This window comes from Anabrus simplex, chromosome 2 (genome assembly GCF_040414725.1).
Source record: "Anabrus simplex isolate iqAnaSimp1 chromosome 2, ASM4041472v1, whole genome shotgun sequence".
Taxonomy (NCBI): Eukaryota; Metazoa; Arthropoda; class Insecta; order Orthoptera; family Tettigoniidae; genus Anabrus; species Anabrus simplex.
Window position 1 is genome coordinate 1,148,924,938 of NC_090266.1, and position 16,949 is coordinate 1,148,941,886.

At 40.6% G+C, this 16,949-nt stretch overlaps 1 protein-coding gene across 1 annotated transcript in view; it reads right to left on the bottom strand.

Annotated features, from left to right (window-relative positions):
* The window catches only part of LOC136864751 (S-adenosyl-L-methionine-dependent tRNA 4-demethylwyosine synthase TYW1), a 198,886-nt gene extending 183,457 nt beyond the window's left edge, over window positions 1–15,429 (bottom strand). Inside the window, exon 1 of the mRNA XM_067142109.2 lies at window positions 15,245–15,429. The gene's annotated coding sequence lies outside the window, so the exon portion shown is untranslated. The remainder of the gene's footprint in view (window positions 1–15,244) is intronic.
* Between the last annotated feature and the right edge of the window lie 1,520 nt (window positions 15,430–16,949).

Sequence of the window (16,949 nt, forward strand, 5' to 3'; positions counted from 1 at the left end):
AAGAAAATGTAAGTAATATTGTGTTTGCATATATATTCTTCCAGTGACAAAGATTTTTATAGTACTTCATAATCTTCTGACCTGCTCGACCCATATTTTAACTGGCTTAAAATATAATACGCATATTTTATTGTATAGTGCAGCAGTTAACCTTCAATACCGATGTGTTGTTGTAGGTGTGATCTGTAGGTTTGATTTAATTCAGGAAAATACATATGCATATGAGTGTGGCTGGTTGTGTTCCAAGTTACCCCATTTGTAATGCCGTAATGCATTGTCAAGCACTGAAGAAAATATGGGTGATTTAAGAAATGTACATATTGTGTTGAAACAATATGATGCAAATTTGCTTTACCCTAATGTAATGGCAAGTACTGCTTATAGAGAAATTTGGAATGTTTTTGCAGCTAAATTTATAGATTTTCTTTCTGTTCGTAGGTTTCAAGTTAAAAGGAAAATTGTCCAGCTCTTAAATGTAAATTCATTGAATCATGTGTGTAAGGAATGTGCCAATATTTTTATTGACAAAGTGTCTAAATGTGATGATACAATGCTTTTAAATAAGTAAAAAGACAAATCTAGTGGTGAAAGTTCAGGCAGGCATGCTAAAGCTAAAAAAGTAATGCATAAATGAAAGATCAAGCCCTTTAAGAGCAGTCCATTTGACATCTTGATTATATGTCTAATTTCAGTCTTTAAATAATAACCTGTTAAATAATTCTTCATTTATTTATCCAGAATTGCTTTAGCAACTTTGAAGTTAATATCTTAGTAACACTTTCTTTCTAGACGTAATTTATTTATCCATTTCCGTATATACATTTCCATTGATATTCGAATTTAGCGTGAATTTTCAGGTCAAGCCACTAGGAGCGCCACTTGCGACTTGTCTCCCATTTTAACGAGGCTAAATTCGGAAGTGTCGCGTATTGTCTCTACTGTATTTGACGACGCTCCCACTCACAAGCTTTCGGGCGTAATTGCACACCTAAGAGGCCCATCTCCGAGCAGCACGCACATCAAGAATTTTGAATCGGTCCACAACTAACCCTCAAAAACAAGAAAAAGTAGAGGGAACCAATGGCTGCATGACCCTTTTAGTCACCTTCTACGATAGGCAGGTTTTACCTGTGAATGTATTTAGTCCCTGCCATCCACAGGGGGTCGAACACATGACACCAAACCGCAATCCATATCCGCGCCTAGGTCGCCCCTTTTAGTCGCCTCTTACGACAGGTATGGGATACCGGGGGTGTATCCTACATCTGCACTCCCACCCACAGGGGGTTTGTAGAGGAGAGATGTGTTTACTGCAACAGCCAAGGACCCACCCACTGCCCCCCAGAAGTACTTTTACTTTTATAACCTAATACATTCTATCCTGCGCCATTGTTCATCGTTTAACTATACAGCAGCATTTCCATTGGCTGAGACACAATCGGATATGATGCCACTCCCAGCAATCAAGTAAAATGAATTCAGTTACCAACCTGCGCACAACAAAAACACAACTAAATGCAATCGCTTTGTCACTAGCTGCTATCACCGTACAAAATGCTATAGGCCTAACAGCCGCTTCGTGGCCCTAACCTTGGACTTACGCTCCCAGACACCCTTTGCTTCATCGTAGTCCAATGGCTTTGTCACTAACCAGACCTAAACAACCCAGACTAATGGCTCTGTCACTAACCAGACCTAACCAAGCCAGACTAAGGGCTTTGTCACTAGCTGCTATCACCGTACAAAATGCTAGAGGCCTAACAGCCGCTTCACGGCCTTTGCTTAATCATAGTCCAATGGCTTTGTCACTAACCGGACCTAACCAGTTCAGACCAATGGCTTTGTCACTAGCCGGACCTAACCAATCCAGACCAATGGCTCTGTCACTAGCTGCTATCACCATACAAGATTCGTAAATTCAAAAGTAACGCCGCTGCACTTAACAATGTACGACTAGTTCTTAAGATCAACAGCTGGCAGCCCTGTCCACCGCATGATCATGACCATCGCGAGAAGTCAGCGAGAGACAAACAAATGACAGTGCAATCGTGCCTAGATGTATGCATTGAAAAATTGTTGTAGTTACTGAACTTTTGCCTGTATTTGATACTTCAGTACTTATTCTTGTGTGAGGTTCCTTTTCTGTTAAGAAGAGATTATGAGGAATATAGCAGGGATAACACCAAGGTAAAAAGCCTTGGTTGCAAGCCTGTTGAAATAAAAAATATACTGTCAACGTGACATTTCAAGAAAACTGGATGTTTCACAGAAAACAGTGTGCAAAATCAATGTGGTAATCAAGGCTGGGGATGAACTTGTTACAAAACCAAAAGGTAACAGTGGTTGAAAGCCTAAAATGACCTCGCGAATGACTAGAACTCACACACATAGCTAAAACGAACAGAAGGGCACCCAGTAAGGACATTTCAGACAATCTGAAATTGATTCTTTTTAGGTCATCTTTTCTGTTGAATCAATATTCTCTATAACCCAAGAAAGTGCTCAGTGTGTTCGCTAAGCAAAGGATGAGGAGTTCCACCCCTAATGCATCGCAGAGGCAGTGAAGCATCCCACCCCTGTGATGATATGGAGCTGTTGTCATCCAAAGGAACTGGTAAGATGTATCTGGCAGAAGGTACTATGAGACAGGAACAGTACAAGAAATTTCCGACACTCGAGTTTTTCTGCTATTGAAGGAATGGTTTTCAGATGGATATTTCATCTTCATGCAGGACAGAGCACCCTGTCATAAAGCTCAAGTTCCTGGAAGAAAACAATGTAATGTCGTTCCCTGGCCAGGTAACAGCCCGAACGCAAACCCTATCAAGAACCTGTGACCAATAGTTTAAAAAATGCTGAAGAAGAAGGAGGAGGAGCTTGTGAAGATATGGCAAAGGACTAAGATATCGAGGAAAACTGTAAAACCCATATGAACAGCAAGCCAACTGTATTAATATGATTATAAAAACAAGGGATACCATACTAAGTATTAACTATTATGTAGAGTGTTTTAATAAGTGCATTTTGCAAAAGAAACTAGGCTATGTTGTATGTGAAATTTTTTGCTGCACACCTCTGTATGCCAAATTAAGCAAAATCCCTAAAGTCACAAGTTCATGACATATATATTACTGTACAAGCATTAATTTGCTTTACTATCATTAGAAATTTTAAGTTGGTTTTAACCCGCGAGTGGTTGCTATATGAGATTTTCTCTCGCATTATTTTTTGTTGTGATATTACTTCACAGTGATGAAAGGGAGGTGACTGTTCCCTCTTCTAGCTGAGTTTATAACTGTCGTGAGTAGAGAGATTCACATTTGAAGGGTAAGCTCCCCCTCCCCTAGTCAGAACAAAGGTTCCTATATATCCGTGCACGCTGTGTGAGAGTTTCTCTCATCCCGCGACCAATGGTGTTTGTGTTATGTTGAAGTGGAGCGGAAAACTTACTCCTGTTGTACACCTTAGTATTTGTATTATGAGCACTTCTTGTTTTTGAAAATGTTATTGTGTTCAGAAACCTTGCTTTTTACGTAAATGTTACTAGATATAATGCATGTGAGAGATTTAATTTTTTTACAACTCCAGGGCGGAAGTTATTTTTATATACATTGCATATGTTATTTTAAGTAGCAATTTCTGTCTTTAATAAACAGCTAATCATTTCATATTTATGTCCGGCCCCATGGCTAAATGCTTAGCGTGCTGGCCTTTGGTCACAGGGGTCCCGGGTTCGATTCCCGGCAGGGTCGGGAATTTTAACCATAATTGGTTAATTTCACTAGCACGGGGGCTGAGTGTATGTGTCGTCTTCATCATCATTTCATCCTCATCACAATGCTCAGGTCGCCTACGAGAGTCAAATCAAAAAACCTGCACATGGGGAGCCGAACTTGTCCTCGGACACTCCCGGCACTAAAAGCCATACGCCATTTCATTTTCTTTCTTTCATTTTTATCTAAAATATATAAGGTAGAACTTGTGTTTGATTTCAGTGGTCAATTTCAGCCTTAACGCCCCACAAAACTGTGAAAAATGTCACTTATTTTAATGTGAGAGAAAGTCTCACGCGCGACCACTCGCATTACATTTTGGCTAGCGACCACTCGCGGGTTAAGAGTTATCTGGACAAATGTGCATAGGTTACGAATGCTTAATACACGTTATTTACATTGACAACCATACCTAAATGTAACTTGCAAACATTAAAAATTCTTGTTTCATTTTGTTTGGGTTCTTCAAGTCCAGCTGTTAGGCGATATGGGACAAAGAGTCATAAGTCAGTTTGAGGCTTTAAAGAAGTATGAGATACCTAGAAACACGTGAAGAAAAAGTTAACTGGACTGCACTCAAAGAAAATGGGGAGGCCAACAGTAATTTCTGAACAGGGAGAACTGTCTATTGTTCGGCATATTGTGATTCTTAGTGATCTGGGCATTCCAGTCTCCCTGTTTGATGTTAGGTGTATTGTTACAAGTTTCCTAGATGCAGAACAGAGAAAAGTTCCTAGTATAAAGGGAAACATGCCTGGTTGGGATTGGAGTCACTCAATTTTTGAACAGAATACATTTCCTGCACAGGAAAGACGAAACCAATACAGGGCAGAAAAGAGCTCTGGTAAATGAAGAGAAACAAAGAATTTTTCAACAATTTTGAAACTGAAATCTGTGAAGTTCCAGCAAGTAATACATATAATAATGACGAAACTGAATTCCACGATGTTCCCCAGAGAAGAAAAGTTCTGTTCCACCCAGGTTGCCACCACATTAAACGAGTATACAATTCAAAGGAGTTACTACACAACTGTATCTGTGGAAGTGCTGGTAAGACAGTTTATCCCACCATATATAATAATGAAAAGAACTCAGGAGTGGTCTGACTGGATATATGGTGCACCAGAAGGAATGCATGTCCAATCACTTCCAAAGCATGGTGGATTGACAACAAATGTTCTTAAGGACTGCTTCCAAAATAATTTTCTTCCCACTGCAGAAACTAGGCCTGGGAAGAAAATACTTATTGGTGACATGTCAGCACATATGTCAATCCACACCTTGAAACTTGCAAGAAAAAAATTACATTAATGCACTATTTTTTCCCACCAAACTCCACTCACTTGCTGCAGGCTCTATGTGTAATATACTTCTCCAAACTCACGACACATCGGCGGCAGACTCTTCGTAACTGGCAAGATACTTAAGGTGGTAACAAAAAAAAGTGGCTCTCTCAAAAGCTCTCATTTGTCAGCTATTGAAGGTTATTCTTGAAATGGGAACTGAAACAGCATCTGACAACCTGTTAATAAGAAGAAGTAGAAGAAGAAGAAGAAGAATATTGATTTTACAACCCACTAACTACGTTTACTGTTTTTGGAGATGCTGACAACCTATTGACAGGGTTCGAGTGTTCAGGAATTTATCCAGTGAACAGGAACCCTTTTTTACAGAGAAAACCATAAACAGTATGCTACAAGAATTTTACTTTCAATTTAATGCACAGAATTGCATGTTAACAATCTAGAGCAAATTCCCTTTCAGCCAAAACCAGCTAAGATAACTATTACAACAGTTTTATCATCTAGTTTACTTTTTTTTTTATTTTTTTTATTTACAATTTGCTTTATGTATGGTGTGGGTTTCTGTAGTCACATCCTAGTTCGTGAACCATGGGCAAAAGCAGAGTGACCTAGTAAGTGCTTAATAAGTGCCCGGATACCAGTTGCTGTAGAATGGGAGCACCTCTGACATATTCTCAGTCATGGCCCTCCTTGTGCTCAGGCGGCTAGGACTATACAATCCACCAGTAGTCCCTAACCTATTTGAGGAGAGATCCTCACTGGAACTACGTGTAAGTAAGGGTACCATCCTGCTTCACAGAATTTTCACCGAACATGCTCAGAACACTTTCAGCAATCCTCGTACCTATGAGAGTAAAGGAGTCCCACTCCCACTTGACAGGAGAGGGACTCCATGGAAACGACTTGGTGAAAATGGAATTAGATGGGGAGCTATCAATATTATTGAGGCTTAGGGAAGAAAAAAGGAAAGTACAACTGGCTGATTCAGCAAAGAGGATGCAAATGGACGTGTTAGAAGTTAATGATATTTGGGTTTGTAAAAAAAAGTGTATGGCTTTTAGTGCTGGGAGTGTCCGAGGACATAATAGTAATAGTAATAATAATAATAATAATAATAATAATAATAATAATAATAATAATAATCATAATGTTATTTGCTTAACGTCCCACTAACTACTTTTACGGTCTTCGGAGACGCCGAGGTGCCGGAATTTAGTCCCGCAGGAGTTCTTTTATATGCCAGTAAATCTACCGACACGAGGCTGTCGTATTTGAGCACCTTCAAATACCACCGGACTGAGCCAGGATCGAACCTGCCAAGTTGGGGTTAGAAGGCCAGCGCCTTAACCGTCTGAGCCACTCAGCCCGGCCGAGGACATGTTCTGCTCGCCAGGTGCAGGTCTCTTGATTTGATGCCCGTAGGCGATCTGCATGTCATGACAAGGATGAAATGATGATGAAGACGATACATACTACCTGCATCTCATGAGAAGTCAGGGAAGCTTGTAGGTATGGAACAAGTAACAGATACTCTACTCTAAGCTACAAACATTTGTTGTGACAGACAGTGCAAACTCTCTGAAACAGATGCATGTTCACTATTAACTTGTTCATATGCAGTACTTATAGTAGGCTAAATGTGTAATTAAAGCACAATTGCACTACCACTCTGAAGCTTCAGAACAGCATCTGATTTTGGAAGAGCAACCACAGACAGAACAGATGTTTATTGCCAGGTCTTGAAACTTGAGATAGGCGCATGAGCAGCAGCCATGTTTATCCCTCGCACCCCTTACCGCACAACTTTTCGTCAGACCACCATAGTACACCCAGTCCCCGGGCCAGCGGAATTAACCAATGATGGTTAAAATTTCCAACCCTGCCGGGAATCAAACCCGCGACCCCTCTGACCAAAGGCCAGCACACTAACCATTTAGCCATGGGTCCGGATGATATTCGGGTAAGGAGAGCTAATGAGGTGTACTTAACGGGTGTTCAAAAGTGAAGGGCAGAGTGTGGAGTAGGCAAATCTCTATCTGACCCTGTAATAATTAAGAGGGAGAATTCCTCAAGGCAGTATTATTGGACCCTAATGTTTTCTTATATAGGCTATATAAATGATGTGTAAATAAGAGGAATCAGAGATGAGGCTTTTTGCAGATGATGTTATTCTGCACAGAATAATAAATAAGTCACAAGATTGTGAGCAATTGCAAAATGACCTCGATAATGTTTTGAGATGGACAGTAGACAATGGTATGCTGATAAACGGGGTTAAAAGTGAGGTTGTGAGTTTCACAAATAGGAAAAGTCCTCACAGTTTTAATTACTGGAGTGAAAGTTCCTTTAGGGGATCACTGCAAATACGTAGGTGTTAATATTAGGAAAGATCTTCATAGGGGTAATCACATATGATTGTAAATAAAGGGCACAGATCCCTGCACATAATTATGAGGGTATTTAGGGAGTGTAGTAATGATGTAAAGAGCCTCCGTGGCTCAGACGGCAGTGCGTCGGCCTCTCACCGCTGGATACCGTGGTTCAAATCCTGGTCATTCCATGTGAGATTTGTGCTGGACAAAGCGGAGGCGGGACAGGTTTTTCTCCGGGTACTCCGGTTTTCCCTGTCATCTTTCATTCCAGCAACACTCTCCATTATCATTTCATATCATTTATCAGTCATTAATAAATCACCTTGGGAATGGCGACTCCATTGTAACAACAGCCTATATATATGTTTCATTTATTACATCCCTGACCCGGTCAAAGACTGGAAAACAGGTTGTAGGTTTTCATTTTCATTAATGATGTAAAGGAGAGGGCATATAAGACTCTGGTAAGACCCCAACTAGAGTATGGTTCCAGTGTATAGGACCCTCACCAGGATTGATTCAAGAACTGGAGAAAATCCAAAGAAAAGCAGCTCGATTTGTTCAGGGTGATTTCCGACAAAAGAGTAGTGTTACTAAAATGCTGCAAAGTTTGGGCTGGGAAGACTTGTGAGAAAGGAGATGAGCCGCTCGACTAAGTGGTATGTTACCAATATACTTGGTCCGTTATTGGGGATTATAAATTTTCCAGCTACTGTAATTCATTCCTGGTTGCAAGCGTTTTGCCCCAGTGTGCTACTTTGGGCTCATCAGTTGGTAAACAGCACACCTACCGAGACGCATGGCTAGTGCACACTGTGGAAGCCACTACATAGGCTACCTCGAACCACCAGCAGTGCCAAGGCACTATGAGAACTTTGTCTCGTTTTCAAAAATTGATGCCTGCCTGGCTCCAATTAGCCTATGCAGTGGCCACAATATGCACTGGCCATGCGTCGTGGTCAGTGTGCTATTTACCAACCGATAAGCCCAACTTAGCATACTGGGGTGAAATGCTGGCAACCAGGAATGAGTCAGCTGGAAAATTTATGATATCCAATAACGGACCAACTATATTGGTATTATAAATTTACTCATTCGGGACAAACATTTCAGGTTCCCTATAGGAATCAACATCTATATCATAAGTGGTATATTCCAAGCTTTCAGTGGAGAGATGGCGAATAAGTTTGAGTGATGTCTTAAAAGTAGGAAAGATCACAATATGAAGATAAAGCTGGAATTCAAGAGGACAAATCGGGGCAAATATTGTTTATAGGAAGGGGAGTTAGGGACTGGAATAATTTACCAATGGAGATGTTCAATAAATGTCCAATTTGTTTGCAATCATTTAAGAAAAGGCTAGGAAAACAACAGGTAGGGATTCTGCCACCTGGGCGACTGCCCTAAATGCAGATTAGACTGACTGACTGATTGATTGATTAGAAGGACTGTGTTCATCAGGAATAGTACTGCACGTAACACAGTTTCTGTTAGGCACGTAAATGAGCAAATGATGTGGGTAGTTTTGGCAGTTAGAGGAATGAGGACTAGAATTGTCTCAGTGTATTCACCATTTGAGGGTGCAGATGAGGATGAATTTCACAAGTTTTATGAAGCACTGAGTGATATTGTAGTCATGGTTGGCAATTTCAAGGATACGAAAGGGTGACTGGTAAATGTGCAGAAGATATGGAAGTGACCTAAGTATCTTTAGGCCTGGGACAGAGAAATTGAAAGAATATGTCTGTAGATGAATAAGGTAAGGGTGTGTTCTGCTTGAAGGCAGGTCCGAACCTCCACAGAGGTGTGCCTGAGCCGGAGTTTACGTACGGTAGGGTGGGCAGTTCCTTTCCGCTCCTCCATTACCTTACCCCCTACCAACAGTGCGTGGCAACCCATCTAAATCGTGACCACACCCAATGTTGCTTAAGTGTAGAAAATCTCCAGGACAGGGAAATTAAGACAGAAGGAGAAGATATGATCAGTGAAAAGTTTCAAACAATGAATGGTAAGCAGGAGAAAGAAAATTGGTGATATACAGGGATGCTGTTGTAGAAACAGCAAGGGAATGCCTAGGAACATGTTGATGGAATGATGAAGTGAGAGCAGCTTGTAAATGTTAAAAGAAGGCACATCAGAAATGGCTCCAAACAAGGACTGAAGCAGACAGGGAACTGTACACAGATGAAAGAAACAATGCAAAACAAATAGTTGTTGCATCCGAATCCAAGAAGTCATGGGAAGCTTTTCGTAATAAATTGGAAAGCCTACGTCATGCAGCAGAGAAACCTTCCTGAACAGTAATAAAGAGTCTTAGAATGGGAGGGAAAAGGAAATGAATACAGTAAAACCTCATTAATTCGAAGTCGTTGAGACAGCTTTAATATTCTAGAGAAAAGTATCATTCATTTGGAACAACATTTAAATCAAAACTACAAACTCAATGACTCAGAAAAAACATATATTGTATTAGAAAAAAATATATTGTATTCGATGTAATTATCTCTATATATAATAAACACAAACTTGAGAAGAACAGGAGTTCCAACCCCCCTACCAACATTCCACCCCTTCTCCGCTCCCATCCCTTCCCCAACCCCTACTCATGTTTTCAGCCACCGCATCCACATTGTTCGCTTCATACATCGAGTTAACGGACATATAAAGCCGGCTCCACACTTGTATCACATCAGTGTATCTGTATCATGATCAGCCTTGTGAAAACAGAGTTCTGTATCAAGACCATGTATCACATGATACAATGATTGGATTGGGGATGTTCCCACCGAGAGCCGGTATTTTGCCGTTGCATCACAGGGAAGATACGTGATACAGATACGGACAGTCTGGATGGAGCGTTTCCCCGGTCAGCACTAAGTATCATTGCCTCGTGTGCTGAACATGCTCAGAGCCCCTACCACTCTTCCCTTCAACCCTACACTATTCACCGTCCGACTTCATTCAGTTTTGCATCAGCCTTTGTTTGGGGATCTTCCGATTTGAAGAAAAATGGATTCGGAGTGGTCCATGGAAAAAGTTCAAATCCCCTTCCATCCCTACTTCTCCTTTAAGGATATTTTTGGTTTCATCAAAACAGTTGATAAGTTATTATCACCAAAAGACAGTTTTGTCGGACCCAAACGATCCACACCATCGTAATCATATGGAAAAGAATGACGCTGGGAGCCTATAGAGTCTTGCAAAAAGAATATGTAGAATATCTGCTTGCAGCTCTTAGAAGAGCTGGCAGTAGCCAACTGAAGCTGGAGAGCTATTGTCACTATATCGGAGCCAAGTCTCAACTGATGATACAAGACTGATGGGTGGAAAACTAATAGATATGCATAATGATATATGTGATACAGATCAGGCAACCTTATCAACAGACAGCTGTATCATGATCGCGTATCAATTCTTGATGCAGATACACTGATCTTGTACAAGTGGAGACCCGGTTTCAGATGCTGTGATTCAGGGGGAGAGTCTCATACAATTTATGTTCTCTGCTTTTCTTTCTTTTAATAATTATTTTGTATCCATAAGCATATGGCCCTTTCCAATGCTGTTATTTCTATTTCTCTTCCAGACAGCTACTACGTACTTGATTCATTTGACAGTACTAAGTTTTTCACCGGGCCACCTGTCCATCGATCTAAGTTGTAGATGTCTCCCTCAGCCAACCAATAAATATGTAAAACCACCTTATTCTTCACTCATCAGAGAACCCTACTTGTATTGACACACACTAGATCTTTGCTATCACGCTGATCAGGCTGCTTGTTGTTTTAACGGGCATAACAGCGAAGGTCATCGGCCCACGCTGATTAGGTGATCAACTTTACTAGTTAAGAAACAGGAAGCAATGAATAGGATGTTTCTATTTTTTAATTTACTTTTTTACACCTTTTTTGCTTTATGTCGCACCGACACAGATAGGTCTTATGGCGACGATGGGATAGGAAAGGCCTACGATGGGAAGGAAGCAGCCGTGGCCTTTATTAAGCCACAGCGCCAGCCCCAGCATATGCCTGGTGTGAAAATGGGGAAACCACAGAAAAACCATCTTCTGGGCTGCCGACAGAGGGGTTCGAACCCACTATCGCCGGGATGGAAGCTCACAGCTGCGCACCTCTAACCACACGGCCAACTCGCGCAGTGGACAATGTTTCACTGCTAATTATGATAACTGACATAAAAACTAAAGATTTTTAAAGTGCTTCATCATATTTTTAGATTTACTGAACTTGAATGTTAATCGTTGGTTCTTTACAAATTGTTAAACATCTCATCATTTTACTTGTTAGAGACTCAACTGTCATAACAAGCCACATTTCAATATTTCTTTAATCAGCTTATTAATGTTAATATAGTCATATAAGAACCTATGGTATGAAAACTAGTCTTTCAAAGGCTAAATTGATGTCAGTCGGTAAGAAATCCAAGAGAATTCAATGCCAGATTGGAGATACAAAGCTGGAACAGGTTGATAATTTCTAATATTTACAATGTTTGTTCTCCCAGGATGGTGGTAAAGTTAAGTGAAATTGAATCAAGGTGCAGCAAAGCAAATGCAGTGAGCTCGCAGTTGCGATCCACAGTATTTTATACAAAGGAAGTCAGCTCCCGGGAGAAAATATCTTTACATCTGTTGTTTTCAGACCAACTTTGCTTTATGGGAGTTAAAGTTGGGTGGATTCAGGATATCTTATTCATAAGTTAGAAGTAACATAAATATGAAAGTAGCAGGATGATTCCTGGTACAAACAGGTGGGAACACCAGCAGGAGGGTACTCAGAATGACGAGATAAGGAATAAGTTGGGAATTAGGTACAGATGAAGCTGTATGAATAAAACTTCAGTGGTGGGATCACAAGAGGCGAATGGAGGAGGATAGGTTACCTAGGAGAATAATGGACTCTGCTAGAGGGTAGGAGGAGTAGAGGAGACTAAAACGATGATGGTCAGACTCAGTTGCTAACGATTTAAAGATAAGAGAAACAGAAATAAACGATGCCACAGGACTAGGATTGTGGCAGCAGTTAGTAAATTCACAGAGGCTTGCAGACTGAACAACGAAAGACATAACAGTCTATAATGAAGATGTATGCATGTTGCTTTATGTCACACCAAGACAGATAGGTCCAAGACGACGTGGGATATGAAAGGGCTAGGAGTGGGAAGGACCGTGGCCGAAGTTAGGAACCGCTATTGGCTTTACGTCGCACCGACACAGATAGGTCTTATGACGACGATGGGGCAGGAAAGGGCTAGGACTGGGAAGGAAGCAGCCGTGGACTTAATTTTTTTTTTTTTTTTTTTGCTAGGGGCTTTACGTCGCACCGACACAGATAGGTCTTATGGCGACGATGGGATGGGAAAGGCCTAGGAGTTGGAAGGAAGCGGCCGTGGCCTTAATTAAGGTACAGCCCCAGCATTTGCCTGGTGTGAAAATGGGAAACCACGGAAAACCATCTTCAGGGCTGCCAACAGTGGGGTTCGAACCCACTATCTCCTGAATACTGGATACTCTTACAAAATGAACCTTTGGACGAAGATACTTTCTACAAACTACCAACCCAACGATTCATCTAATGATAAAGAGATCCAATTGTTGCTTTGTACAGTTTGTAAATTGTTAGATGATTTTAAAATGTATTCACGTAACAAATTTTGTTTTCATTGAAGTTGCACATTTTTATAATTTTTGTACATATCACCTAAAGCAAGGCCCCTTTTTTATTTGTAAAAAATAGGAAGATTCTTAGAATAAGGTCATATTTGTATAGGCCCGATATTGGTTCCAAATGTTTACCTCAGACAAGACCTGGGTCTTGACCTTAAGACTGACAATAGGCTGAAGATGCCCAAAGACAGGGCGAAACATGTACCTAAGTAGTGTATACAAATCACTTAGAATTTAATCACCACAAAGAGAGAATTGTATTGAATAGGTGGCTACAATAAATTTTATTCTAATAGAATCTTACTTACTGTTATCTTCAATACGGAACAAACATGAGATTAGTTACTTATACTGGATACTGGCCGCACTTAAGCGACTGCAGCTATCGAGCTCGGTAAGTTAGGAACCATACTGGCATTTACCTGGAGAAGAAGCGGGAAACCACGGAAAACCACTTCAAAAAGATGGCTGAGGTGAGGATCGGACCCCCCCACCACTCAGTTGACCTCCCACGGCTGAGTGGACTCCGTTCCAATCCTTGTACCAGTTTTCAAATTTTGTGGTAGAGCCAAAAATCGAACCTAGGCCTCCGGGGGTGGCAGCTAATCACACTAACCACTACACTCTAGGCTCATTTATCTTAAAATGAAGGCATAATAGAATGAAGAACTGTTTATTACATAATACAATCAAAGTTTAAAATAAAATAAAGGACAACATTTCAGAACATTTTGGGCTAAAATAATTCTGGCCATACTGTCATGATAGTTACCTCTACACACTTAGCCTAAGTCAACACCTGCAGCAAGCCACGAATTCTAGCAGGACCTCCCAAACTACTTTGCAGAGTAATTTTGGACACCTGGTAGTTCCCCTTTCTTATCCTCACAAAATAAAATACTAACCAGATAGATGATTCCTTTTTTAAGTTCAGCACTGATCTTTTCCTTCCAATGGTGAAATGCGACTGTTGATACTGTGATCATTGCCATGTGACCTCCAATTTCAAGTGGAATCTAAACCACAGGTACGTGGCTTTTTATTATGAAAATTTCTCCTGCGACACTGACCGTGATTTTAACTGCAGCCGCTTTGGTGAGAACCCAGTGATTACGGCTGTTGGCTAAAATGTCACTTCTTTGTGCATATTTTTCATTGGAAACCCACAACTGAAGGAACATCACTCTGGATCTAAGACCCACAAATAGGGTTGAAACCGATACGGTTATGTAAAAGTATTTTTAAGTACCTTCTAAGAAGCAAATGTATTTATTAGGTGGAAAGTTCCTATCTTTATATTTGCGATCTAAACCCCGTCCTCTCTAAAGGCACTTACCATCAAGGATATAGAAACAGGTTCAAAGCATTCAGAGAGAAGATGCATGTATTTACAATCCTCAGCCCGAAGGCTGGTTGGATCCTCAACAGCTCAACCATTACCTGTCACAGATGGCCTAGGCATCACTGAAGAGTCGTACTAGGGAAATGAGTGAAGTAGCTTCCCGTTACTTTCCTTACTGAGCCAGAAGTTGATATTACAGATCAGTCTGCCAAGCTCACTGAAATGCATGCACCAACCAACCCTATGTGCAATATTTTCACACCATTCATAGCAGGGACTGGCTGCTTAAGGAATGGCATTACTAGCATCACTCATACCTCAGTCACTTTCATACAGACCAATCCAAGGATAAAAGCGAGACAGATCAATTACATAGTCCACTGTAAACACTAGATCTCCCCAGCACAGACATTATAGAAGATGTAGATGCTGGAACTTTGTTTAGATGTGTACTCTATGCATTTCAAAGTCCACCCAATCATTTTCTACCAAACAGTAGGCAAAAAGGCCAATATCTTAGATGTCTTGGCAGCTGTCATATCTGCGAAGGAGGTTACGGTGGACAAACAAAAGTTTCCACGTCAAAAAAAAAAAATTAATAAGAGAGAAACTAATTTAATAAGAGAAAGTCACACACGCCAAAACCTCACCATATATTGACGTACGAGGATAAATGTCATGCTAAATCTAGGTATCCACTCACGATGCCAAATTACTTAGTTAAAAAATACAGAGTACCCCTATTGAGGATATTCTTTAAAAACACTCACTTCTATACACGAAGTCTACATGTGATGATTTAAAGTAAACTAGATTCCAGGAGCACGTTAGTTTCCTGATATTCAGAATCTATGAAAATGAACGAACTGAACACATCACCATCACTCCTCCACACGTGCCTACGTGCAAATTACAAAATTGAAAATGACCCCCATGCCCGGACAACAACGTTGCCCATTTTTTCTTTACTCTTATTAGCAGGGAGTAACGAATATGTATTCTTGCTTATTAGAGAGTGTGACTATATCTACTCTGCAATGTTGCCAGAGTTGTTAAAATTCTTTGTTGGTTTTTACGTCGCACCGACAAAGATAGATCCTGTGACAACAATTTGTTGATCTTCGCAGAGCGCTATATCTAGTCACCAGCATGTTCAGGACCGACTTTACAGACGGAGAAGCCCTGCTCCAAATACTTTACATCACCCCCACAGCCCCTTGTTTGTTTTCGACTTTCGACGTTTTTAATGTTTATACATTTCTGTCGCTCTATAAATTGAGAATCCATATTACAAATATATGGAATGGAATTAATGAAAATAAATAAAAAGAAAAACATCACGGAGTCCGCACTTAAAGCCTTACAATACGAATGGACTGAAACACTACCGATTAGCGATGGGTAGCTCGTGAATGAGCCGTTCAAAATGAACGCTTCACCCCTATGAAGGTAAACTAACCACTCAATTTCAATGAACTAGTAGTTCAAATACTTCACAGTTCTCAAACTTCATATCATTCACAACTCATTCGATTCGTCTGTCGCTCGTTCACTCGCTCTCTTCCACCCCTCTGACTATCAGCGTCATTCATTACCACCGTCACTCCCAGTCCCATCCTACCTGTCAGTTGTGTTATTACACCATTAAATATATACCGTATACGAAGAAACTGACGGTCCGACAGAGTGAACACAGCAGACATGCAAATAACATAATACCTTATGAATCTGGAAGTAAAAAAAGCATTGAATCCACAGCCGAAAGGGTTCTAGGACATTTCGTACCACCGGACATTTCGTACCACTTGACCGTCTGATTACCTGAGAAGTGTCAGCTAATGACTTTCAAACAGTGACGGGACTATCGCTTTTTTGCTAGTTGCTTTACGTCGCACCGACACAGATAGGTCTTACGGCGACGATGGGACAGGAAAGGGCTAGGAGTGGGAAGGAAGCGGCCGTGGCTTAATTAAGGTACAGCCCCAGCATTTGCCTGGTGTGAAAATGGGAAACTACGGAAAACCATTTTCAGGACTGCCGACAGTGGGTTCGAACCTACTATCTCCTGAATTCTGGATACTGGCCGCACTTAAGCGACTGCAGCTATCGAGCTCGGTGGACTATTGAATGAAAACTACCAAATTATTCGATAGTCGTCAACTACCGTTACAACCGATTGTTTCCTTTTGCACTCGGTTTTTCATTCGGATCACAAATTGCAATCTTTTCCACTAGTCAGCGCTGAAATCGTCCTCCTCTTTCGTTATGGAGTGAAGTCAGTCATTTATTATAAATGAATAGATATATGACTCAAAGTTGTATAATGATAAATGCAATTTTATTATTGTGCACTTTATCAATAGATAATCATGTTATAGTTTTTATAAATACTTTCCATATACTAACCATGAACCTCTAATGATTGAACATTAACCTTAAATGAATGGAATTATTTTAAAATGAATATATTGTACC